General features: G+C 32.2%; 1 pseudogene; it reads right to left on the minus strand.

Moving 5' to 3' along the window:
• Positions 1-10,626: 10,626 nt before the first annotated feature.
• On the minus strand, positions 10,627-26,005 carry LOC110656789 (NAC domain-containing protein 90-like; annotated as a pseudogene).
• Between the last annotated feature and the right edge of the window lie 605 nt (positions 26,006-26,610).

Below are 26,610 nucleotides of genomic sequence, written 5' to 3' on the forward strand. Positions count from 1 at the left end.
ACTCTTTTGAAGAGAATGACATGGTCATGGTGTACGAGGAACGCTTAAAGGCCGGCCCGAGGTTCCTCTAGCCGAGTTCTATATGGAGGTCCTAAAACTTCTCTGAGCATCCATTGTTCAATTCCCCCCTAAGTCGTTGCGGATCTTGGTTGCTTTCCGAGGTCTATGCCGAGCTAAGGGAATCGACTACGGCTAAGGTGTTCGCCGAGCTACATAGACTAACTCGCCAAAGGATGACGAACACTGGTTCTTTCAAAGTAAGCCTCATTGCGGACTCTTTCCGATCCGCCTCATCCCTTAAGAATTGGAAGAACCTGCTTCTTCATTCCGAGGAGTAAAGATCCGAGCCGCTTGAGGACTTTCCTCAGAATGTGGTACCAGGGGCCCTCGCTCAAGCACATTACCTTGAGTCAAGAGGAAAGCTCAATAGTGATGGAGCCGAAAAGCCAGTGCCGCCACTCTAAAATATTCTCGCCCAAATGCGGTGATCGCCGAATCGCACTATTGACCATGCAATCGATCACCGCCAAGCTCGCGAACTTCCGCTCTCGACCTCGGCATTGGTATTTTCTATATCTCGCCTCGTGACCTTAGAGATCTCACTAACCTTTTCTTTGTGCAGGTATGGCGGGTGGTGAGGGTTCTAGGAAGCTAAGAAGAACAAAGAGATCTTCCTGAAGTAAAGGAGATGAAGCGTCGAACGACTTCAAACACCCTGGCCACGAACCTCGGGAGATACAAAGAGACCCACCTCAACCTTCGGTCCGCCGACCACCGGCCGCCGATCTCCTCCTAGATCTAAGAGCAGCCTCCGCCTCTCGCTGTCCCAAGCACGGAAGGGGGCCTCTCAAGCTTCGGGAGGACCTCTTCTCGTGGCGCCAAATGTTGATCGATCGCTTGAAGAATAACCGATCACGTGGAGAACCCCGATTTTGCCAAAGTCCCGGGTCTACCATCTTCTTTCAGAGGACCGACAGCCGCCCTGTAATGGTCTCGATGATATCTTGACTCAACCATGAGCCTAACGTGGAGTGTCCGTGAACCGCACCATGATTCGAAAAGATTCAGCCGTCTGTAAGGAGGTCGGGAAGAAAATCAGAATTGGCTTCCTCCGATCCCAACTCTCATCCGCCGGATTATATATCTCAAGTCGAGGGACTGCGAAGTACCATGAAGACCACCGCCGAAAGGTCTCGTGACTTGGCCGAAAGTGAACGGCTCTCGAGAAGTCCTGCACTTCAGCCAACGGCTGTGTCGCTCAACTTGTAGAGGAGCTTAACGCGAAGGATAAGGAGCTTTCTGAGAAAGACAAAGAGCTTAAGGAAAAGGATGAAGAGATGGTGTCGAATAGCCGAGCCTATGTGAATGCTCATATGATCTCTTGGCCGAACTCCAAAAGCGCTATCCTCAAGAGGACTTCTCTTGGATGGACGACTGCTCCTGTGGGCGATGGTGAAGATAGTGAGGAGGAGGGCGAGGAAGAGAGAGAGAGTGAGCAGACAATCAGCCGGGGTGATCCTCACCGAATAACTTGTACAAATTATGAAATGAAATGGAATATCTCTTTGTTCAATGAATGGATGTGATTGGAAAATCTTTGAATTGCCTAAGTATTTGATTGTATGAGCGTAGCTAAACATGAACTAAATGCCATTATTAATCTAAGTATAAAAGATCTAAAGCACAATAAGCATGAGATCGGTGGGGAGAAATGCTGAACTGACTTGATTAAAATTGAAAATTTAACTTGAACACTTAAGATCGAACCCTCGTTAAACCGAACCAAAACTTTAACTCTTAATCTTCCGAAATGGAGGTCGGAAATAAAAGTGGTAAAAAAAATCTAATGCTATTTCACTTCATCTATCAACAGAGATCGTGATATACCCGACGTCCTAAATTCGATAGCGGGTTTGAAAGGTAGGTAAATGATTTGAGAGATCTACGAGGCTTAATGAATATGAGGACTCAAAGATTAATTCAATTCTTTGTGAGGAGAGATCTAAATGTGACCGCCTATCAAAGAGGGATCTAAACGTGATTAGTCGCTCAAAGAAGAATTTTATTGATTCTAGGATCGCCAAAATATGGTGTCGATAATAATAATAATAATTTTATTAAATTTAATATTTAAAATTATTTTATCAGCAATTATAAAATATATTAAATATTCTGCTTTCACCCATGTGTTTGTCGTTCTTTCATTCTTGAGAATAACATAGAGATGAATTTTGACTATTGACTCGTTAAATAATATCAAGAAGTGCTAAAGATGCTATATTTTTACTTCTGTAAAATGAAGGAATTTTCATGCCCCAACGAAATGCCCTACTCGATCTTCCATGTATTTTCTAATTCCAAAACAAATATATATATATATATATATATATATATATATATATATATATATATATATATATATATAAAAGTTGGTGATTCGTGAATCCGATTGACTTATAATTTATTTTAATTTATATAAAATTTTAAATAATTTAAAAAATTAAATTATTAATTAAAAATTAACTAGTTAATTCATATGATTTAATTTAAAGTTAATTAATTTGAGTTGATTCAATTAATCTAAATTTCAATTTAAAAATTAAATTAATAAAAATTATCATTTTTTAAAAAAAATATTAATTTAATTTTAATTTTAAATACTTATAAATTTAAATTAATTTATAAGTGTTTATAAATTAATTTTATGGTTTAAGTTAAACATTTTTAAAATTTTGTGATTAAAATATGAATTTTCAATTTTTTTTATTTTTTTATTTATAAATATAAAATAAATAAGAATCTCTTAGTAGTTATACTTATATCACATATTTAATAATAAAGAAGGCTCATAAGAAATTAAATGAAGCAGAGGGCAAACAGTACAGCATCGTCAACGTGGTATGTTGGAAGGTTACGAAACCTTCTAACACGTAATTGGAAGAGGACAAAAGAGAGTCCGCGTACCCCACAACTTGGAGGACACCCTTGGAAATTATCACCGACTTCAAATCATGAAAATTGACCATGAATATGCACCACTTTCTTGTCCAATGTTAATTATACAGAAGTTTACTCCAATGGATTTGTGGTCCTAATACCATATGAGTTTGTTCTTATCATATCTATTAAATTGCTTCTTAACTCATAAAGGATTTTTTTTTTTTTTTTTAAAAAAAATATTTTTTAAAATATTATTAATTTTATTAAAATTTTTTATTAAAAATGCTTTAACGGGAAATATTCATAGAGCAAAATGAATTCCTTAAACCCCACTTTTCTACAAAAATTATGTTATAGATTTAGGGAGTTCAAAATGTTGGGAAAAAATTTTTCTATGAGTCTGAAAACAAAAACATATTCATGAGTATGAAAAAAATAATTTAAAATTAAATTTAATAAATTTTAATTATAAAAATATTAAAATAATAAAATAATTTATAAAAAAATATTTTTAAGAGCGATTAAATTACATATTCAAAATTTTGGTCAATGTCTAAGATGAATTAAGTGTCACATACGCTGACAAAACTTATATATAATTAAAAATACTTTTAAGAAATTGAATCTAATTTTCTTGGATGTGAGTCATGAATGGAATAATTCTCTATCGACTTAGTGTATTTTTCTTCTTTCATTAAATATAATGTGGAATAATTGTCTGTACACGTAGTAGCTTGAGAAAAAGGACTAGGTCATGTCATATATTTCATTGCCACCAGCAAATTGGTTGGTTGGCAAGTTTGTCCCCTTACCTTTTCCTGAAATATGCTTTGCTTAGGCACAAATTATTGAACTAAAGCTTGGTTTAATTAATTTATTATATTTATGATTCTTTCATGTAAATTCTTTTAATATTTTTTTTATAAATTAATTTATTATAGATTTAAGATACGATATTTATGATAAGACTTATCTATTAAATATATAAATTTTACGTGATTATATTTTAAATTCATAATAAATCAAATTTAAATAAAAATTTCTCATTATTTCACCTCAACATGATATGAGATTAATTAACACACTAATTTTATGTATTATTTTTTTATTTGATATACTTTATGAAATTAATCTACATTTAATAAATCTCAATTTTGAAAAATTATGGATTCCATTTTTGAAAATTCAATTTATTCAATTTTAATTTATTTAATTTAGTTTGATTATTAACGTTAAAAAAATCGAAATAAAAAAATAAGTTTAAACAATCCACTTGTTTTCCCTTCGCTGTCGTTGTTTGCACACTCCTTGGTCCAGGGGGCAGAACCATATGGAGGTTACTAATAAATTTTTAATTTATAAGTAAACATAAATAAATTATATTAATTGATTTAATATTATAACCGATTACTTATAATTTAATATAATTTATTAAAATTGTTGTACTATTATAATGTTTTTCTATTATTATCTTATATTAATCACATAATTATTTTGATTAATTTTAATCAATTTTTATTTAATATATAGACAATGTTTTAATTTTTTATATTTTATTAAATGATATTTATTTGATAAATTATACCTATAAAGAAAAAGAATTTAAATTAACTTTCATTTAATATTTTTATATATTTTAAAATTTTTAATTAACTGATAATTATGTATCTTTTATTTTAAATAAATTGATTTAATATAAATTATGTGCTATAGATAATATATTTTGAATAAATACATACACTCTCACACATATAAACATATATTTTTTATAATTTTTATACATGGTTCCTCATCCTCATCTCAATTGACTTTTACAGATTGAAGTTATTTTCAAAAAGTTAAAGTGTCATAAAAAAATAAATTTATCTTTTAATAATTAAATGTGTATAAAATTTTTAAAGTAGTTAATATTTTAAAATACTAATTTATAATTATTTTAATAATTATTAATTAAAAATTTGACATTAAAGAAATAAAATAAATGGAGATAAACTTTTATGCCACATAAAAAATAGAGTTTTCTGTTATAATATTTAACCTATTTTTATATTTGATAATAAAACTAATTTTAAATGTTAAATTTGATCAAAATTATTATTTTAAAATTCTGGAAAATTGTACAGAGACAAATTAATTAACTTAACTCAATTCAATTAAACTTTTATCCCAAAAATTTAGAGTAGACTATATGAATTTTCTTTCTCCACTCTAAATGATTTTGGGTTAAATTCTTGGAAATGTGTAATACTTCTAAGTCATGTTGTACAACTCTACTCCAAGTTAGTTTAGTTCTACCTCTTTTTTTCTTTTATCCTCTAACCCAATGTGCTCTACTTGTCTAACTGGAGTCTCCATATGTTTACGTTTCACATGACCAAACCACCTCAATCTCCTTCTCTCAACTTATCCTTAATTAGCACTACTTCTATCTTTTCTCTAATACTCTCATGACAAATTAATCAAATTAGTCATTAAAATTAAGATTTTTAATAATTAAAAACAAAAAGTTGATGTACTAACTTTTTACTCATATATTTTTTTTGGCATGCCATGTTTTAGATTAAGTGTTTTGAGAAATTTATTGCCTAAGTTTAATGTATGGCATATTTATATTAAATTTTTTTTATATTTTGATAATATTTCATTAGCTTACTAAAAACAAAAAGAGAAACTCGAGATGTCACAACTCAACCTATGGGCCGGACCGGCACTAGGACATAGGCCAGCTTAAAGCCCCAAGGCTCGTAGTAAGCCTAACTATTCCTTAACCCAACTCTAAGGCCCATTTGGGCCCAATTTCAAGAATTCAACCGGACAGAGTCCGGCCATAAAGTGGACCTTTCAACGGGGAGTTTTTGACTCACCCAACCTGTAAACATAATATATAATCAATTGGGGAGCTCACCTCACCTTCCACATACTTATAACAACATAAAAAAAAATGAGAGCTCAGCTCCTTCATCAAGTCCAACAAATATGCATATAATAATAATTTTACAGGTCTAACATAACAATTTATATTACAGACCTAAATCAAATAAATATGTCTAACACATGCGAAAATTCTAGGAGTTAACAGAATTACACAAACATTAATAAATAACCTGCGAAGGAGAAAAGCAGGTAACCACAATAATAATCCTCCTGTAGCCTGAAAAATAATGAACAGGAGTGAGCGTTCGACTCAGAAAGTAAAATATCAATTTTAACCATAATCTCTCTAGCTATCTAAAGCTAATGCACCATGTAAAGTGAAATGCAACATTGGCAATATTTTCACATCATAACAACAAAAAGGTAATTTGGAGCACTCACACACCCGATAATGTCAAACAATACATATATGGGAGCTGATCCCCTATACAGCTCTCTTAATCCAACCTGTGCCAGCGAAGAACTCAGCTCGGGCTTCCACTTAATAAACCAAATCGGGGTCCTAGCGAAGAACTCAAGCCGTGCCTACCTCGAAGGACCGAGTCCCAGCGAAGATCTCAAGCTGTGTCTACCCGTCCTATCCATAGCCAACACCATATCACACGCACGCTAACGCACGCACACGGCTCCAAATTACCACAACAACATCAATGGCACTTTAACAGTTGTGAATGCAACATAAAACGTGCATAGAGTTTAACTACATAGATATATACATATAAGTGATGCATGGGCATGCTTAAACATATAATAATATCGAAATTACAATTAAAATTAATATTTTACTCACAGACTTAACAGCAATCACTGTGACGGCTGGGCAGAGGAAGAAGGCTGTTCCGAATCACCTGATAATTTATTACAATCATTCAATAAATTTGACTCAATATAAACCAAGAAAAAGACAAAATATGTCCTAAGTCGTGTCGAAAATTCGGCAGAGTCTCCCCTATACCTAGGACCTACCCAACCTGCAAATGGGTTTAAAATACACTTCTATATCCACTAACCATACACCCACAACTCAATCATATCACACAACCCCTCCTGGGCCCATCCAAATATTCATCAATCACAATATGTAAAATTACAGTTTAGTCCTTATAATTGATCCTTTTTGCAAAAACTACCCAAATAAACTCTAAAAATTCTAAAACTTTGCCCTGCAGTCCTTAGCAATATTACTAGGCTATTGCAAAAAGAATTATAATTTTCTGAGCTACCACGAATATTTTATGGATTTTTAATCCCATTTAAGCACTAGAAAATTACGAAAAGGTAAGGTTCAGATTACCTATGCTGATTCCGACTCCGGGGACGCTCTCAGAACGTCTGACAACGGTGGGGTATCTAAAATCTCGATCCAATTCCAAGACTTTTTCGGTAGCCGATCTGTCTAGCTGAAAATTTATAGACCTGGACAACTGTCGAATTTCTGCAAATTGAAGGTACCTACACGAATCCCATAACACGGGGGTTAGTATAAAATTTTTACGAAATTTTCTAAGCTCATTTAATGCTTCGAAAAACACTACGAAGTTTCGAGGGACCCATCGAAAAACGGTGTCGGAAAATTTTAAAATTTATATTGCCGCGAAGCTCTCGATGAGAGGAGTGCTCGTACTCTCGCTTTTCTCCTGGGTTCACTGGTTTAGAAATCTAACTTAAAAGTCAAAATGAGCTAAAGTCATCCGCGCATTTGACAAAAATATTTTGGAGAATTTTGAATATATATTTCAATCAGTTAATTTCTTTGCAATTGCAAAGAATACTAACCTAACCTACTTAGAGTTTGTTTTATATTCCTGTTGAAATTACTATTAAAAAAATATTTTTAAAAATATATTAATTAAAATATTAAAAATTAATTTAAAAAAATTAAATTTAATATATTTTAATTATAAAAAATTAAAGGATAAATTATAATTTAATTTTTGAGATTTAACAAAACTTATAATTTAGTTCCCATATTTACAAAATCAAGTAATTTAATTATTGAGATTTAACAAAACTTATAACTTAGTCCTTATTGTTACAATTATGTTAAAGTATTATTAATTTTAGCAAAAATACCTAAATACTCTTTTTCTTATTTTTAATCTGAAAATAACTTATTTTCTAAGATTTTATTTTTTTAATAATTTAGTTTTTGATATTTTATTTTTTTAATAATTTAATCGCTCTATTTTTTAAATTGTGAGTCCTATTAAATTAACAATTTTTAAATTTAAACTCTTAAAATATAGATTAATTACTTCAAAGTTCTTAAAAATTTTAGTTAGTTACAAAATCATTAATATATTTTTCAAATTAACCTTAAATAGTATAAATATTTATAAATGAGCTTTTATAATATTTTCGTATATTATATTATAATAGAAATAAGCCCTTAAATATTATATTATATTATTATAATATAAAAAATAAAAAAATATGAGTATGGACGTAAATTAACTAAACTCAACTCAACTCAACTAAGCCTTTATCCCAAAAATTTGGGGTCGGCTATATGGATTCGCTTTTTCCACTCTGAACGATGGACGTAAATTATTAAAATAAAATTTGAAGTACTAAATTATTTTCTAATTGTAAATGAAGTTAAAAATATTGTAATATTTTTGTTCAATCTAATGGAAAATTAATTCTAATGATAGTGATTAAGTTTATTAGAATTTCAAGGACTTTATTGCTTGGTTTTATAATTATAGAAATTAATTTATAGGTTTAACCAAATCTTAAAGATAAAATTACTAATAAAATAAAATATCAAGATTTAAATTATTTTTATATTAAAAATAAAATTAAGGATATTTTGATATTTTTTATCAAAATTTACAGTAATTTAATTAAAATTCTAACAATAAAAATTAAGTTATAAATTTTATAAAATTTTAAAAATTAAATTATTTAATTTTTAAAATATAAAGATTAAACTATAGATATTGTTAAATTTGAAGGATTCAATTATAATTTATCTAAAATTAGAATAATAAAATAAATTTTTTAATATAAATAGTTTGGATTAAAATTGAAATTCGGAATTTTATAGTCCGACGAAGATGACTGTAATAGCCTAGGATAGTGCAGGTAGCTGTCACTTTTTATCTTAGCTGGAGATGGATTGGCCTTTCTTAAACACATGTACAAAGACCAATGGGCCCCACTTTGCTGTGGCTGAAAGTTATTTGCTGCTGCATCTTCGTCTTTGTTAATTTCTTTGTCATGCGGTTGACTTGTCAAGCTATTATATCTTTTTAGGTCCTCGCGTGAAATCGCTCATCAATTATAAATAATATATATAGATAATTTATATAAATTAATATATTTTAATAAAATTATCATAATTATATTAAATAATATATCTTATTATTAAATTATTTATGTGCATATATATATATATTTAAAAAAAATTAATTATAATATATTTTAATATAATTATATATAATTTTAAAAAAAATATATTCTTTCAATTTTTAAATTCAACTTGAGCTGTGGAGTCAATGAGTCTTCGGTTGAGTCACATTCAAGTTGTGGTAGAATTATAAGTTTATAAATAATTTTAAATTCCAGTCAATGTCCAATAAAAAAAATGATTTGATATATACAGGAAAAGAAATCAGCAGGCAAAATTTTATAAAATTGAATGATATTTCAAACTCCAAATTTCATAGTATTAAAATTTATTAATTTATTTTAATATTTATTGATATACATATTTTTTTTTTTTAAAAAGTAAAATATTTATTAATAAAATTTCCAAAAAAAAAAAATTATCACGACACATCCACCTGAAGTTAACTCGAAAAAAACCAAAACCAACATAGACTTCTAGACAAAGCAACACTCCAAATGGGTGAAAACAAACATACCCAGGCTCCAAAAAGAAAAAGCATGCGTCATCCATGGCAAATCAAGGACTGGGACATCTTGCGTGTGCTAGCCATCTAGCAATGGCGTCATAAAAGTGCCTGGCGGCTAGGGGAGGGCATTTAGTTGATTCGGTTTTAAATCTGATCAATATAAAAATCAAAAATCGAATCGCTTAAAAATATAAACCGAATCAAATCAATCACATAGTGAAAATTGAACCGAATCAAACCAAAATATCGATTCGTTCAATTTCGTTGTATTAAACTAAAAATATTAAATTTTTTTTTTTTGAGCCGAGTTATGCATATTGGGCCAGGTTATGCATCTTGGGTCTTGAGGCTTTTGCATCTTGGGCTGAAAAATTATTTAGGCCATTTTACTATTCGGTTTAATCGGTTTTATCGGTTTTAACCAATAAAAAATCGAACCGAAAACCGAATATGTTCAAATTTTCAAACAGAATCGAACCAATAAAACTAAAAATCAAACCAATTGAACAGAAATGATTCGGTTTTGTTCGATTTTTCAGTTCACACCAAAATCGCACAGTCCTACTGGCGGCATCATAGAAGTGCCTGGCAAATTGCTAGCCATCAACAAATTGCTCCAAAAAATCTCCTTCTCAATACTGTCACTTTTCCTTATTTTTCTGAATAAAGGATTTGGATGGCAGCTTTCAATTTTTTTATTGGTAATTAGATTCCTCCCACACCTCTTTTTACTAGAGCTACCAAGTCCTTCAGGATAGAAAAGATACCATTAAACACCAACAAGCAGAACCGAACAACACCAAAAAAGCAATAAAATAGAACCTCAAAACAGTTGCACAGCAGAAAAACAACCCCAGAAAATGCAGCAGAGAAGAAGAGTTATGCCAAGAGAAGAGGGAAGAAAGACTCATATTCCAGCATCAGAAAGACACACCTTATCAACATTTACTTGATTCATGAGAAAGAGAATCATATCTTCTTTTGCATGTGGGAATGACAAACCCTAATTGATAACCAAGCTCCACCGTTTGCAGGGCTTCAAGGTTAGTGTCGACCCAATCTTTCAGGCCAAAGGATACAACTCTCGAGAGACCTACTAATTATTACACACTTTTTTTTTTTTTTAAATGACTCTTATTAGAACTCGCGACCCTAATACTATTGAGTTAAAGCTTATACTATATTATTTTTAATTAAGGTTCAATTTACTTCAATCCTATATATGCAGGATACAAATACAGAGTACATGAATAATTAGGTTTAAATTTAAATCCCACTAGAGTTCTTGAGCAGCTACGAGCACTACTCTCCCGTATTGCATGGCATGCACTCTGAGATTTGAGGGGCGAATTAATTCTGTTCTCCATAATACCAGTCCAATAGATCCCATTCCCACGAAGGTTGGCTACCGATGGGCATTGGGATGCTGCTACTTTCTCCTGTTTGAGGTGGAATTGCAGCATGGTCTTCTTAGGATGAACTGATCTCAGGTGAGTTTGATATCTCCGCCATTGGAGGGTTTCGATGAGATGCTGTTGCCTCATCACCTTGAATAGCAGCTGGTTGATGAGCTCTCATCTCGCTGATCTCAACTCCCAAACCTAATGGCTGTCTATCAAATGCGCGCAAGCTTTTAATTTCTTGTACACCAGACACAGGCTGAATTCATGCCTCAACTGCATTTACATTAATCAAATCAAGAATAATAGAACAGAAGGAGAAGAAGAAATATCGCTTTTTCTTATTATTTATAGCTAGAGTTTTTAATAAGTTTATGCTATAAGGCACACAATAATTACACAATCATATAATATAGAAAAGAAAAAAAGGATAACACAAGATTTATATGGTTTGATAATAAGATCTATCTTTACAAGCAAGATGAAAGAAAAAAAAAATTACATGGTGCATTTACATATTATAATATTTATATTACATGCGAAACTTTCGGGTTGAGTCATAATTCGAGTTTATTCAAAATTCAAGTTACATAAAAATAACAGTTTAAACTAATTAGCCGCCTAAGTGGTAACAACTGATCCATTCATTTTTCATTTTATATATATATAAAAAGTGTTTTCCCACACAAAAACCTAGAAAATAGTTTTATTATACTTAGTTTTTGAGATTTGAGTTAACGCAATTTAGATGTAGAGCCACCTAAAAGAGGGAGAGATATCAAGAAAATTTTTATTTAGTAAAATCAATGTATCGCCATAATCAATGATTAATGAAATTATATATATATAATTTTTCTTAAGGAGGACACTCTAAACTAAAGAAAAATTTTAAAATACAACCATTGTTTATATAACAATTCGATCATTTAGTTATATTTTGAACATTAATTATGATAAATTTCATATGAATTCCATTATAATCAATAATCAAAATGTATCCGTTGAACTTGTTGACTCATTAGCCTAAAAACTCTTCCATTTGTTGTTAATTCATAATTATAATAGCAATATGACAATGATCAAATGCTTATACGATAACACAAGAGATCATTACATTTATTAAGATCTATTTGGATGAGGGTGAGAGAGGTAAATAAAGATAAGGAGAAGTAAGTAATTATTTTACCCTTATTTGGGAAGAGGTGTTAATGAAGGGTAAAGGTAAATAAGAGTAAAACATATCCTGCCTTACCCTCAAATCTTAATTTTGGGTGTAAAGATGGGTAAATAGGGGATAGTATTCGGCCTGGTTCAACCGAACCGAATACCAAAAACTCAATTGCTTAAAAATATAAACCGAATCGAACCGATCACTTAAGGAGAATCGAACCAAATCAAACCGAAAATATCGCTTGGTTGGTTCCATTGCATTAAATTGAAAATATTAGAATTTTTATTTTTTTGGGCTGGGTTATGCATCTTAGGCCTTGAGGCTTATGCATCTTGGGCTGAAAAATTATTTGACCCATTTTACTATTCACTTAATCGCTTTATCGCTTTAACTCGTTGACCCCACAAGCTCAAAGGAGCATAGATTTTGATGATACCAAAACTCAACTAGAATCAAACTAACATTCTTTTAAGTGTTGTGTATTTCAAAGAAAAAGGACAAAAGGATTTCTTGATGGATTCATGCTTATGAAGAAAGGATGACATTCTAAGGATAACACAAGACGAAGCAAAAGAGATAAAAGAAGAAAAGGTTACCTTCCAAGGCCGCATTGAAAATCGATTGAAGGTACATCTAGTATAGAAATTAGTTTTAATTTCTAGAATTACTTGTGAAAAGAATTGAGGAGTAAAAGTCAATGATGCTTATTTTTAATCCTCAAAATATTTTCTTTTAAATATCATTATTATTGGCCTAAAAATGTTTAACTATGATTTGGTGTAAAGTTTTATAGTTTTGAAAGTTATGCGTAAAAGTTTTCCGTATGCTAACTAGTTTGCTACCGATTTTAGTATGCTAACCGGTTTGCTATTTTCTCAAGTACGCTAATCGCTTCAACTCGCACAACATCGCAGAAACGACAAAATAACGGCTATTTTCTTGAAATTGTGATTCAGAACGCTCAAATGAGTTCTGAACGGTAAAAACGCTCCAAAGCTATAAATACACCTTCCTTTGGCCATTTTGAACTTAATGAAAGTCCTCTACTGCTCAAAATCTTTAAAGCTTTCATTCAAAGTGCTCAAAGTGATTTATTGCTCATCATTGGCTTATTTACTCAACTCTTCTTTATAGTTGTCGTTGTAATTGAGTGAGAGTGAGTTTTTCAACACATTATTATCATTTGTGAGAGGTCATTCAAGCACCTATTGAAGCTTGGTTGTGATAAGTGTTTGGGATAACACTTGGTATAAGAGTGAATATACTTGTAAAACCATTGTTGAGAAGATTTGTAATGGGATTTGTCTCTTGCCTTTAAAAGAGAAGAATAGTGGAGTGAAGACTCAAAGTGTGATCTTTGAGAGAGTGGATGTAGGCTAGTTAAAGCCGAACCACTATAAAAATTCAGGTTCATTTTCTCAACCTCGCTCTTTACATTTTTGCAATTTAGCTTTATGAATGATATACTTTGTCGATATGAAAATTGATATCATATGTCGTTGATCTTGCCGCTATCCGAGAAAAATAGTTTATCGCAAAATCACGATATCCGATATATTCGCTGGTTATCTCACAGCCGCCGATAGATATCCGTATACCGCTTCTAGTTGTCGTGATAAAAACGTATTCAGCCATCGATATATTTATCAATGCTTATATAGTCTGTTATATCAAGATACGATTGCATACAAATTTTAACCTTGAGTCAACTTGTCAATAGAGCTATATTGTTCATTTTTCACATTAGATAATTTAGTTGAACCTAGCCGCAATTTTCAAAGGTTTTGAGCAAGAACCGAAATTGTTTTTTAAAGTCCAATTCACCCCCCTCTTGGACATATTTTGGGACATCAATTTGGTATCGAGCTTGTCTCTCTTGCTTGAGGATTAAACCCTTAGAGTGATCCACACACATGGCTAGTTCATCTAGAAATTCACTGTATACTCCGCTCTTAGTCAAGGTTATTCCATCACTAGACCACCACTTTTAATGGCACAAATTACTCCTTTTGGAAAACTAGAATGAGAAACTTCATACAACTGCTGACATTGATGCTTGGAGAATAGTTAAAGATGGTCCTTATATTCCTTATAAAACCAGTGAAGGAACTGCATAAATTCCTAAAGTCAAGTTGAATTTGATGATAATGATTGGAAGAAAATTTCTACAAATGCTAAGGCTATTAATATTCTTCATTGTGCTCTTGATATTAATGAGTATAACCGTGTTTCAGGATGTCAAACTGCAAAAGAAATATGGGACAAACTAGAAGTCACATATGAAGGAACCGATGTGGTAAAAGAGTCAAAGGCAAACCTCCTCATCCGAGATTATGAATTATTTGAGATGAAATCGTGAAACCATTGTAAATGAGTACCAGATTTATCGACCTTGTAAATCTACTTAAAGCTCTTGGAAAGAGATTTGAAGAACAAGAACTTGTAAAGAAAATTCGAGGTCTCTTCCAAAGACGTGGGAAGCAAAACTCATTATTCAAGACACCAAGGATTTCGTAAAATACACCTATGATGAGTCGATTGGTTCTCTCATTGCACATGAGATGATTTATAAGAAAGATGAGAATGAAGGTGATCAAAAGAAAAGAAAGGGATAGCTTTCATATCCGAAAAGTAGATGAGAAAAAGAAAATGTTGCTCTTAAAGCTAATTCAAGTGATGATTCAAGTGCTTCAAGTGATGATGATGAAGATATGGCTATGATAGTCAAAAGATTCAAAAGAGCATTTAGAAAAGGTGGAAGCAAATACAAGAAGTTCACAAAGAAATATGCTCCAAAGACTCCAAATCATTCAAGTGAAATAGTTTGTTATGAGTGTAACAAACCAGGCCACATTAAGCCAAAATGTCCTACATTGAAGAAGAAAATAAGTTTAGAAAGGACAAAAGCAAAAGGCAATGGCAAAGAACTTGAGGATGTTGATTCTTCATCAAATGATGAAACAAGTGACAAAGAGGCTGCAAATACTTGTATGATGGCAATTGAAGAAAAGGTGAAAGCTCACACATCAAGATAGTGAAAATGAGGTAAATCTTGAACTTTCTAATGTTGATGAATTAGAACTTGCATTTGTGAAGACATATGATAAGTATAGAACTTTTAAAAAGAAATGCAAAATTTTAGTTCATGAAAATTGTGCTTTAAGATCAGAAAATATTTCATTGAGTATGGTTTCAAAGGAAAATGAATTTTATAAATCTCAAATGAAATTATTTAAGGAAGTTAATGATGAGCTTCAAAGATCAAAAGAAGTATGTGAACAACTTTTTGAGAAAACAGAATTCTTGAAGAAAAGTTGAATCTTTGACAAGAGATTTATCTAAATTTACAAAAGGAAAGGAAACACTTGATATACTTCTTGGGAATCAAAGATTTACAAATGAAAAATCTGGAATTAGATATGATGGATTTATGAAGTATGGAAAATACAAACAATTTTTTGTTAAAGCTACATCCTTTTCTCAACCGAGTATTACATGCTTTTATTGTAATCATAGAGGTCATATGATTAATGCTTGTCCTATTAGGAAAGGAACCTTTAAGGCAAAGAAAGTATGGGTGCCTAAAGGAACCCTACCTAATGTTACTAACATTCAAGGACCCAAAGTTGCTTGGGTACCTAAGAACGCTTAATCGATTTCAGTGTCCGCTAAGGAGTATGCCGAAATGTAACATTGGTACATTGATAGTGGTCGCTCTAGGCACATGACAGAAATAAAGGCAAGTTTTCCTCTCTTACCTTGAAAGAAGAAGGTTATGTGAAATTTGGTGATAAAAGCAAAGCTAAAATTGTTGGATGTGGAACTATTGGTAAAAATCCTTGCATTGAGAATGTTGCATTAGTTCAAGGATTAAAGTATAATCTTTTAAGTGTTAGTCAACTATGTGATAATGGTTTTAAAGTGGTTTTTACTTCTACACATTGTGAGATTCATGGAAATAATGTTATGTTTGCTGGTGCTAGAATAGATAATATTTACCTACTTGATTTAACAAGCCTTGAAGAAAATTGTGAAACATGCTTTATGACTTCACATGATAGTGCATGGTTATGGCATAGAAAATTAGGACATGCTAGCATGAGTACTCTTGCTAAACTCTCTAGAAAGAACCTTGTTAGAGGACTTCCAAAGCTAAGATTTGAAAAAGAATTTCAATGTAAAGCTTGTGCACTTGGTAAGCATACAAAATCATCTTTTAAATCAAAAAATGTTGTAACTACGCCTAGACCATTGGAATTGTTGCATCTTGATCTTTTTGGTCCAATCACACCTAGAAGTCTAGGAGGCAAGGCATATGCATTTGTAATTGTTGATGATTTTTCAAGATTCACATGGACTTTCTTTCTTGCTCATAAAGATGAAACCTTTGATATATTTGAAGCCTTTTGCAAAAGAACTCAAAATGAAAAAGGATATTGCATTACATCTTTGAGGAGTGATCATGGAAAAGAATTTGAGAATAATTTGTTTGAAAATTTCTGCTCTCAAAATGGTATTTATCATACATTTTCAGCTCCTAGAACTCCACAACAAAATGGAGTTGTTGAAAGGAAAATAGATCTTTGCAAGAAATGGCAAGAACAATGTCAATGAAAACAGCTTACCAAAATATTTCAAGTGTCAGAATACAAAGATGCTATATTTTGAACAGAGTTTCCATTAGAGCTATTTTAAAGAAAACTCCTTATGAACTTTGGAAAGGAAGAAAACCCAATATTGCATATTTTCATGTCTTTGGTTGCAAATGTTACATTTTGAATAACAAAGACAAAGAATCTCAAGAAATTTGATGCTAAATCTTGTGAAGGAATATTTCTAGGGTATTCAACAAATAGCAAAGCATATAGGATTTTCAATAGAAAACATTGACCATGGAAGAATCAATGCATATACTTTTTGATGATGCTAACACTTCCTTGCAAAGGAAAGATTCTTGTGATGATGAATTTGAGCAGATTCTAAATTCAAAGAAGTCGAATGATGATGAGCTTGAATCAAAAGAACAAGTGGAGGATGATCAAAATGACAAAGAAGAAGAACTTCCTTGCTCCACAAATATTGAAATTCAAGAAGACTCCCAACCAAATGTGGAAGAACTACAAATTGAGGAACCTCAACATCAAGATATTCCACAAGAATGGAGGTACCATAGAAATCATTCCAAAGATGACATTCTTGATAGTCCATCACAAAGAATGATGACAAGAGCTCAACTTAGAAGATACTTTGGTAATGTTGCTTTTGTTTCTCAATTTGAACCCAAAACATATGATGATGCTCAAAATGATGAAAATTGGCTTTTTGCTATGCAAGAGGAATTAAATCAGTTTGAAAGAAACAAAGTTTGGACACTTGTTCCTAAACCTAAAAAGCACACTGTTATTGGAACTAAATGGGTATTTAGGAATAAGATGGATGAAAAAGGACATGTAGTTAGAAATAAAGCTAGACTAGTAGCTCAAGGATACAACCAAGAGGAAGGTATTGATTTTGATGAAACCTTTGCTCCTGTTTCTAGAATTGAAGCTATTAGAATGTTATGTGCATTTGCATGTTTTAAGAATTTCATGCTTTATCAAATGGATGTTAAAAGTGCATTTTTAAATGGATATATTGATGAAGAAGTTTATGTAGCTCAACCTCCTGGTTTTGAAGACCCTCACTTTCCAAATCATGTTTACAAGCTTACTAAAGCTCTCTATGGTTTAAAGCAAGCTCCTAGAGCATGGTATGAGAGACTTAGTAAATTCTTGCTTCAAAATGATTTTAAAAGAGGAAAAGTGGATACTACTCTTTTCATTAAGAAAATTGGAAAAGACATGCTTATTGTGCAAATTTATGTAGATGATATTATTTTTGGTGCTACTAACCATTCTCTTTGTAAGAAATTTTCCAACATGATGAAAAGTGAATTTGAAATGAGTATGATGGGTGAACTTACTTTCTTCCTTGGATTGCAAATTAAGCAAATGAAAGATGGAATTTTTATAAATCAGTCCAAGTACATAAAGGATATGTTAAAGAAGTTCAAAATGGAGGATATGAAAAGTGTTGAACTCCCATGAGCTCAACAATTAAATTGGAGAAAGATGAAAAGGTAAAGAGGTAGATAACAAATTTTATAGAGGTATGATTGGTTCTTTACTTTACTTAACAAAGATCTAGACCAGATATTCATTTTAGTGTATGTTTATGTGCAAGATTTCAGTCATGTCCAAAAGAATCTCATCTTATAGCAGCTAAGAGAATTTTTAAATACCTCATTGGCACGCACAATAGTGGCTGAGGGTATCCCACAGGTGAATCATTTGAGCGTAGTGGTTATAGTGAGTCAGATTGTGCTGGTAGTAGATTAGACGTAAAAGCACTTCCGAACTTGTCAATTTCTAGGTCATGCATTAGTTTCATGGCACAAGAAAAGCAAACTTCTGTTGCACTTTCTACGCAGGTTTAATATATTGCACTGGAAGTTGTGTTGCACAAATTTTGTGGATGAAACAACAATTGAAGACTTTGAAATTAAATTTGATCACATTCCCATAAGATGTGACAATACTAGTGCTATAAACCTATCAAAAATCCTGCTCAACACTCTAGAAGCAAGCATATTGAAATTAGACATCATTTCATTAGGATCATGTTCAAAATGGTGATATTCAAATCGAATTTGTCCCTTCTGAAAACAATTTTGGTCGACATTTTCACAAAGCCACTTAGTGAGGAAACTTTTTGCAAAATAAGAAGAGAACTTGGTATGATTGATGCTTTTGATTAAATTTTGATGTATTCTCATGTTTCCATATGAAAATGAAGTGATATATGTTGATTTGCAGTGTTGAAAATGCATTCTGATATTTTTGGTGTAATTTGAAAAATTCTGGATTATATCAGATATGAACAGTAATCTGCAGAATTTGCTCTCAGCATACTAATCCGCTTGCTAATTTTCTTGTTTGCTAAACGCTTTACCATCGCTTCCTACTTTTTCACTGCAACCGAAGTCGTCCGATTGCTCTAAAACTCTAAAATTATTTTTTCTCGGTTACTTATTCTGCATGTTTAAAGCCCATATGACTTAAATACCCTCTACTTAAAGTATTGCATCATTATGTATTTAAGGGCAAAATGGACTTTTAACACTTTGATTTGCGCGATTTAATTTTTCTTCCGAACCATCGCCTTCTCGCCGCCTCCTCTCGCTACACGCTACCTATTCCCCGCAAAACCTACAGCTTGTGTCCTTTCAAGTTTTAAAATTCAAAACCCTTCTTTCCGTCGCCTCGCTTTCCCGTAACCCGAACGCTTCGCTTTTTCTTTTCACCGCTAACCCGCTTCTGGCCGCACCACTTCGCCGCTCGTCTCCCTTCATCGCTCAGAATACTTCCAAAACCTTTGATGCTGAATCGATTAAATCGATTATTTACGTAAAGAAAATCCCCAAAGTTTTTCGCTCCGCTAAATCACAAAGAAATCATTTGGCTTTGGTTATTTTTCTTTGTCGATTCGCACTCTGCTTTCAAGATATTTCGTATAAAGCTTAAACCTTTAATGGAATCGTGTTCCATATTCGCCTATGCCCGTGTGTTCGCTTCGTAATAGGTTGATATTTTGATTTGCTCTTGTCTGCTTACTCGCTTTGTAATATGTCGATAATTTTTTATTGCTCTCGGCCGCTTGTTCCGTTTCTAGCGCTCGTTGTTAATTTTTGGGCATTAACGTTTGAAATATGATACATAATATTAACTCGATAATATGGATTTATAAGAACTCTAATATTTTTTTTTGTCTGCTCTATTTTGTTATTGCGCTCTGCTGTGAAAAATGAATGTTGATATGCTTAAATTGATTATATATATAAATATATATATATATATATTGGTCACTCACATCACTTATTTTACAATCTCATTTTCTCTGTCATTTCGCCTAATTTATTTCTAAGATTGGTTATGGCACGAGACAAAGGAAAAGGGAAAGCCAAAATCACCACATATTCATCCTCGACTCAATCGACGCTAGTGTCCCTCAAGGCCACCACCTCCACAAAAGGATGCTCCTCCGTAATTGGTAAGCCAAAAGAAACATCAAAGAAAAGAACCAGGAGCCCTCCTAAAAAGGATCTAAAAAGAAGAAGACTTCAAAAGCTCCAGCTTGTACATATGGAGAGGGCTATTCATGAGCCAAGGTATATTCATCGGCTCGCTTTTGTTGAAATTTCCGCCTTTACAATCATTGTTTGAGTATCAAAAATGGGATAAACTGTGTTCGACATCAAGGAGTGTATGTGGACTTAGTGCAAGAATTCTATAAAAATTTGAGGGTTGATGATTCGATAAAGATGAGTCTTTTAAAGTGAAAATGAAAGGGACAATTTATGAAGTGACAAGAGCTAGATTAGCTAAAGCCCTAGGAATTCCAATAGTGGGAACAAAATCTGCTCCCACAAAGATGTTTTTGCTGTTGGTGGATTTAACAAAAGGGATTTTGAGGGTGAAGTGTTTAAAGGAGAAGTGAAGGATAAGACTAGCATTACCCATGCTCATCAACACATTAAAATTCTTCATAGTTTTATCATTTATGTGTTGAATCCTAGAACCTAGCCCCAACTATTTGAGTACCCTTGACCTCTTCATAATTTGGCATATAGTGAACCAAATTGAGTTTAATCTTGCCTATTTTATGTCAAACAAATCATGAAATGGAAGCCACCCTATAAGCTACCCTATGCTCATCTTCTACATCGTCTATTTAGAGACTTTGGGATACCTTTGGAAACTGAGAAACTTAGGACCAATATGATCCCAATCACTAGCTTGCAAAAAGATGATGATGGTAGAAAGCTTAGATTTGAGCAAGGTGCTAGCTCCAAAGATAGTGCAAGTGGTACTTTCAATGTTGAAGGTATTCTGGAGGAAGTAAATAACTTGAGAGAATTTGTTGAGATGGAACTTGGAGAGCTACAAAAATTTAGAAGTTTTCAAACTATTCTCATGAATGCTCTTGACTCTAAGGTTGATGGATCTTTGATGTTGATGTACAAGATTGTGGAAGAATTGTTTAAAATCAAAGTCCATTTGGGTATTTCAACCACTGAGGCTGGAGAAACCAGTAAGGTTACACCGGTTCTGCCTCTAGCCGAGAAAATGAAAGAAACAGAAGAAGAAGAAGAAATGTAAGAGGAAGAAGAAGAAGAAAGAAGAGGAAGAGGAAGAAGAAATGTAAGAAGAGGAAGAAAAAGAAATCAAGAAGAAGAAGAGAAAGAGGAAGAAAAGAAAGAAGAGGAAGAAGTCAAGGTAAAAGATGAAGATGAATCGATGATAAGAATGGTAATGGAGGCAAAAGATGGTAGTGGGAAAGACATGAGTGACTCAGAGTCCAAGCGTAACTCGAGACACTGCCCCGCCGCTTCCCGCAAAAGGAAAGGGCAAACAGCTCAACAAGAACAAAGACGCAAATGTAAAGAGGAAACTGTAAACCCACCGCAAAAGACTAAAATCGCAAAAAGTCTCACTGAGTCCGTACTATCGAGTTAGCAAATGGGCCTATTGTTCCTTTGACACCGGACCGAATTGGCACCGCAATTCTTCAAACCTTGAGTGACAAACCCGCAAGCCCAAAAGTCAAAATGGGTGCTCCAAAACCAATCGTAAGAAGTTCTAGGTCGAAAGGATGAACAAAATTTTAATTGAATTTTGTCTAACAAACATTCTGTTAGTTTGCTACTTAGTCCGCTACTTTTGGTTTTTCTGAACTTTAAATTAGTTTGCTATATCGCTATTATTTTGACTGCTTATTCATCGCACTTAAACTAAATTTTGACTTATTCACATGCATGATTTCTCCCATATTCTTTTGATGCTGACAAAAGGGGGAGAAAAGTAATGAATGGTAATCTTGATACTTGATATAGTTTGTGATTAATGGTGCATGATATAGTTTGTGAATAGCATATTGTTGATATAATTTTATGGTGTGCATATTGTTGATATCACTTGTGAATGATATATACAATTTGTGATTAGTGTGTATATTGTGCATATTTAGTTAGTATCTTTAGTCACACTTGACTCCTTAAGAAAATGCTTATGGATGTTTTATTGAAATTATTAAGGGGGAGTTATTTGTGATTAATTGTTGATATAAGCACATACATAGGGGGAGTTATTCTCACATACACATTCATACACATACTCACACTTATTGACATTTACTTGGTGATTCAATTGAGTTTTGTCATCATCAAAAAGGGGGAGATTGTTGACCCCACAAGCTCAAAGGAGCATAGATTTTGATGATACCAAAACTCAACTAGAATCAAACTAACATTCTTTTAAGTGTTGTGTATTTCAAAGAAAAAGGACAAAAGGATTTCATGATGGATTCATGCTTATGAAGAAAGGATGACATTCTAAGGATAACACAAGACGAAGCAAAAGAGATAAAAGAAGAAAAGGTTACCTTCCAAGGCTGCATTGAAAATCAGAATTGAAGGTACATCTAGTATAGAAATTAGTTTTAATTTCTAGAATTACTTGTGAAAAGAATTGAGGAGTAAAAGTCAATGATGCTTATTTTTAATCCCTCAAAATATTTTCTTTTTAAATATAATTATTATTGGCCTAAAAAATGTTTAACTATGATTTGTGTAAAGTTTTACGCTTTGAAAGTTATGCGTAAAAGTTTTCCGGTATGCTAACTAGTTTGCTACCGATTTTAGTATGCTAACTGGTTTGCTATTTTCTCAAGTACGCTTAATCGCTTCAACTCGCACAACATCGCAGAAAACGACAAAATAACGGCTATTTTCTTGAAATTCGATTCAGAACGCTCAAATGAGTTCTCGAACGGTAAAACGTTCCAAAGCTATAAATACACCTTCCTTTGGCCATTTTGCACTTAATGAAAGTCCCTCTACTATTCAAAATCTTTAAAGCTTTCATTCAAAGTGCTCAAAGTGATTTATTGCTCATCATTGGCTTATTTACTCAACTCTTCTTTATAGTTGCTGTTGTAATTGAGTGAGAGTGAGTTTTTCAACACATTATTATCATTTGTGAGAGGTCATTCAAGCACCTATTGAAGCTTGGTTGTGATAAGTGTTTGGGATAACACTTGGTAGAAGTGTGAAGCTACTTGTAAAAGCTTTGTTGAGAAGATTTGTAAAGGGCTTTGTCTCTTGCCTTGAAAAGAGAAGAATAGTGGAGGAAGACTCAAAGTGTGATCTTTGAGAGAGTGGATGTAGGCTAGTTAAAGCCGAACCACTATAAAAATTCCAGTGTTCATTTTCTCAACCCTTGCTCTTTACATTTTTGCAATTTAGCTTTATGAATGATATACTTTTGCTGATATGAAAATTGATATCATATGCTGTTGATCTTGCTGCTATCTGAGAAAAATAGTTTACTGCAAAATCACGATATCCGATATATTCGCTGGTTATCTCACAGCCGCGATAGGATATCCGTATATCGCTCTAGTTGTCGTGATAAAAACGATTCGCCATCGATATATTTATCAATGCTTATATAGTCTGTTATATCAGTATACTTATTCCACACAGCATAACCTTGATTCAACTAGTAAATACAGCTATATTGTTCATATATCACATTAGATAAGTTAGTAAAACATATCTTCAATTTTAAAAGGTTTTGAGCAAGAAAAAAAATTTGTTTTTTAAAGTCCAATTCACCCCCATCTTGGACTTATTTTGGGACATCATAACCGATAAAAAATCGGACCGAACTGAAAACCGAATATGTTCAAATTTTCAAACCGAACCAAACTGATAAAACTAAAAAATCGAATCGATTGAACTAAAATGACTTGGTTCCGCTTTTGTTTTTGGTTTACATCAAAATCGCATGCTTCTAGGGATAAGGAGTGTGAGATGAGAGTTATGAATATTTTTATTTATACACCTTTAAATTTATCCTCTTTCACCTCTTTTTAAATATAAAGAATACACGCTACCTCTTCTTACCTTTCCATTAATTCACTTTTTCTCAAATACGAGATTTTTTTATTATAAACCTCCTTACCCTTCCCTTCCCTTCCTTATCTTTTTACCCTTTCATTACTTATACTTCCTCGCCCCATCCAAACATACCCATAAGAAAAAAAAAAGTTATTATTATGCATACAGATATACAGTTTATACCGTTAGTGATGCAACAGTGGATGAGGAAGAAGACGATTCCCCTTGAATAGCTTTGTACTCGTTCATTTTCCAATCGGTTTTGCGTCCATTAGAGCCCTTCCTTTATAGAAAACCATAGTTCTTTTCACGCCGATGCTGCGATTGTTAGAATAAACATGACCAGGAGATCCTGTGGCTTTCCAGTATCCGGCAGCCGTAAGCCTGTTTGGTCTTCCTCCTCGAGCTTCGCTCTCTTGCCTCGGAATGAAGAAAACCACTGCTCTGGATCTCTACCGACAGGTCTCCAGCATATTCTGGACAAACACAAATTAATGTCATAATTTAAACCCCAAAACAAATCATGGAATTGCACCTTGGTTGTGCATTGAGGTCAATCGATCGATTGCCAAAAAAAAAAAAAAAATCCCTTTCCATCGATAATCTATATCTCTTTATAGTCTCTCCATCTCACGATATATGTCAAAAAAATTCTAAAATATATACCATGTTGATGAGAAATAAACATGAATTTTACTCCTGTAATGTGAAAGAATAATCAGAAATAATGTTATGTTCGAGCTTTAGTGTAACTTAATTATAATATCGAAGGAGGCACAAGAAAAAATGGTATTCAAGTTATTGAATCATATAAAAACAGAAACTAAATAAACATGGATAATATTTAAGAAACAATTCTATTTCCATACCCATTTGATCTAAAATGAAAAGATTAAAACACAAAAAGATTAAAGAAAAAAATTGTAAAAAATAAAAAAGAAAAATATTTAAGAGAAAGTAGCCAGGTATAGAACTAGTAGATAACAATAACAGGAATAATCCTGTCCATGACAAGATTCAGGCCTCCTGCCTTCAAGCTTGTTGTGGAGATAGAAAGAGACATGCTCTTCTTCTGTAGGGTGGAAGCGAAAACCAGGTGGCAAATCCTTCATTTTGGTGGGCTACCTGCAAATAAGTAACACTCATGGAGGGTGTGAATATATATAAAGGAAATTCTTGAAGATGGATCAAGAAATTAGTTAGGCAAGAGAGCATAGAGGGAGAAGGAGACGAGTGAAATGAGAAAGAAGCAACATACATGCAATTGCTTGGAATCCTACAACGCGTTTATGTAGAAGAAAAATAATCTTTGTTCTCTGCTAGCTTTATCCGCACAAGACCTCTGTGTGTGGAATTAGTCAAATTTGTCTTCTCTATGTGAAATTCTGAAGTCTTGATTAGTATTTTTTTTTTTTTCCTTTTAATCTTATCAGCAGCTGTTACATTAATTCGAACAGTTGTATCATCTTCAATTAATTGCCTATAATTGTACCAAACAAAATTAATTGCATATAATATCATTACATGTCCTAATTAATATTTAAGATTTTTCTCCCCTAATTTTGATTCATTGTACATCTAAAATATTGAATGTGTGATGTGACCCACCTTTTAAATATATAAATCTCATATAATTATATTTTGATTTCATGTGTTTGCACCACAATTTAATTTTAGTGACAGATTAATAGACAAAAAATTATTGAAATTTAAGTAATTAGATGAGATAAAAAGTAATTTAGTCAAATTAAAGAGTATTTTATTATAATTTAAACAATTTAATTATTTTCTTAATTATCATAAGACAAATAAAAGTAAATAAAATGAGTAAATATCAATCATGCACACATTAATTCCTTCACTTAATATTTCAAAGAAAAAAGAAAAAGAAAATCATCATATCTTTTTTCTAGGGATTAAATTATATAAAATAAGAGAGCTACATAGCAAGAGTGAAGGATCCTTTTGGGTTTGTTTGACTAGAGTGAAATTCTTCATAGGAGATGTGAGGGACAAATTTGGGGTCTTGCATTGAAAATAAGTTCCAATTCCTTGAAATGATATGTGAACATATATGTGCACCATGCAAACGAGATTTGAGTCGTTGATTAATAATAAATTTAAATTTTTTAAATTTATTTACACCATTTATCCTCTCTTTCTTGAACATTTTCACCTTTGAAAATTTCTTATGATATGCCTTTTAACTACTCTTTGACAAAAGAGATTTACTAATTTCCTAATTCAAACGAACAGAAAAATTTTAAATGGTGTAATATATATATATAATTATTTTTATTCAATAAA

The sequence above is a fragment of the Hevea brasiliensis genome, chromosome 5 (genome assembly GCF_030052815.1).
Source record: "Hevea brasiliensis isolate MT/VB/25A 57/8 chromosome 5, ASM3005281v1, whole genome shotgun sequence".
NCBI lineage: Eukaryota > Viridiplantae > Streptophyta > Magnoliopsida > Malpighiales > Euphorbiaceae > Hevea > Hevea brasiliensis.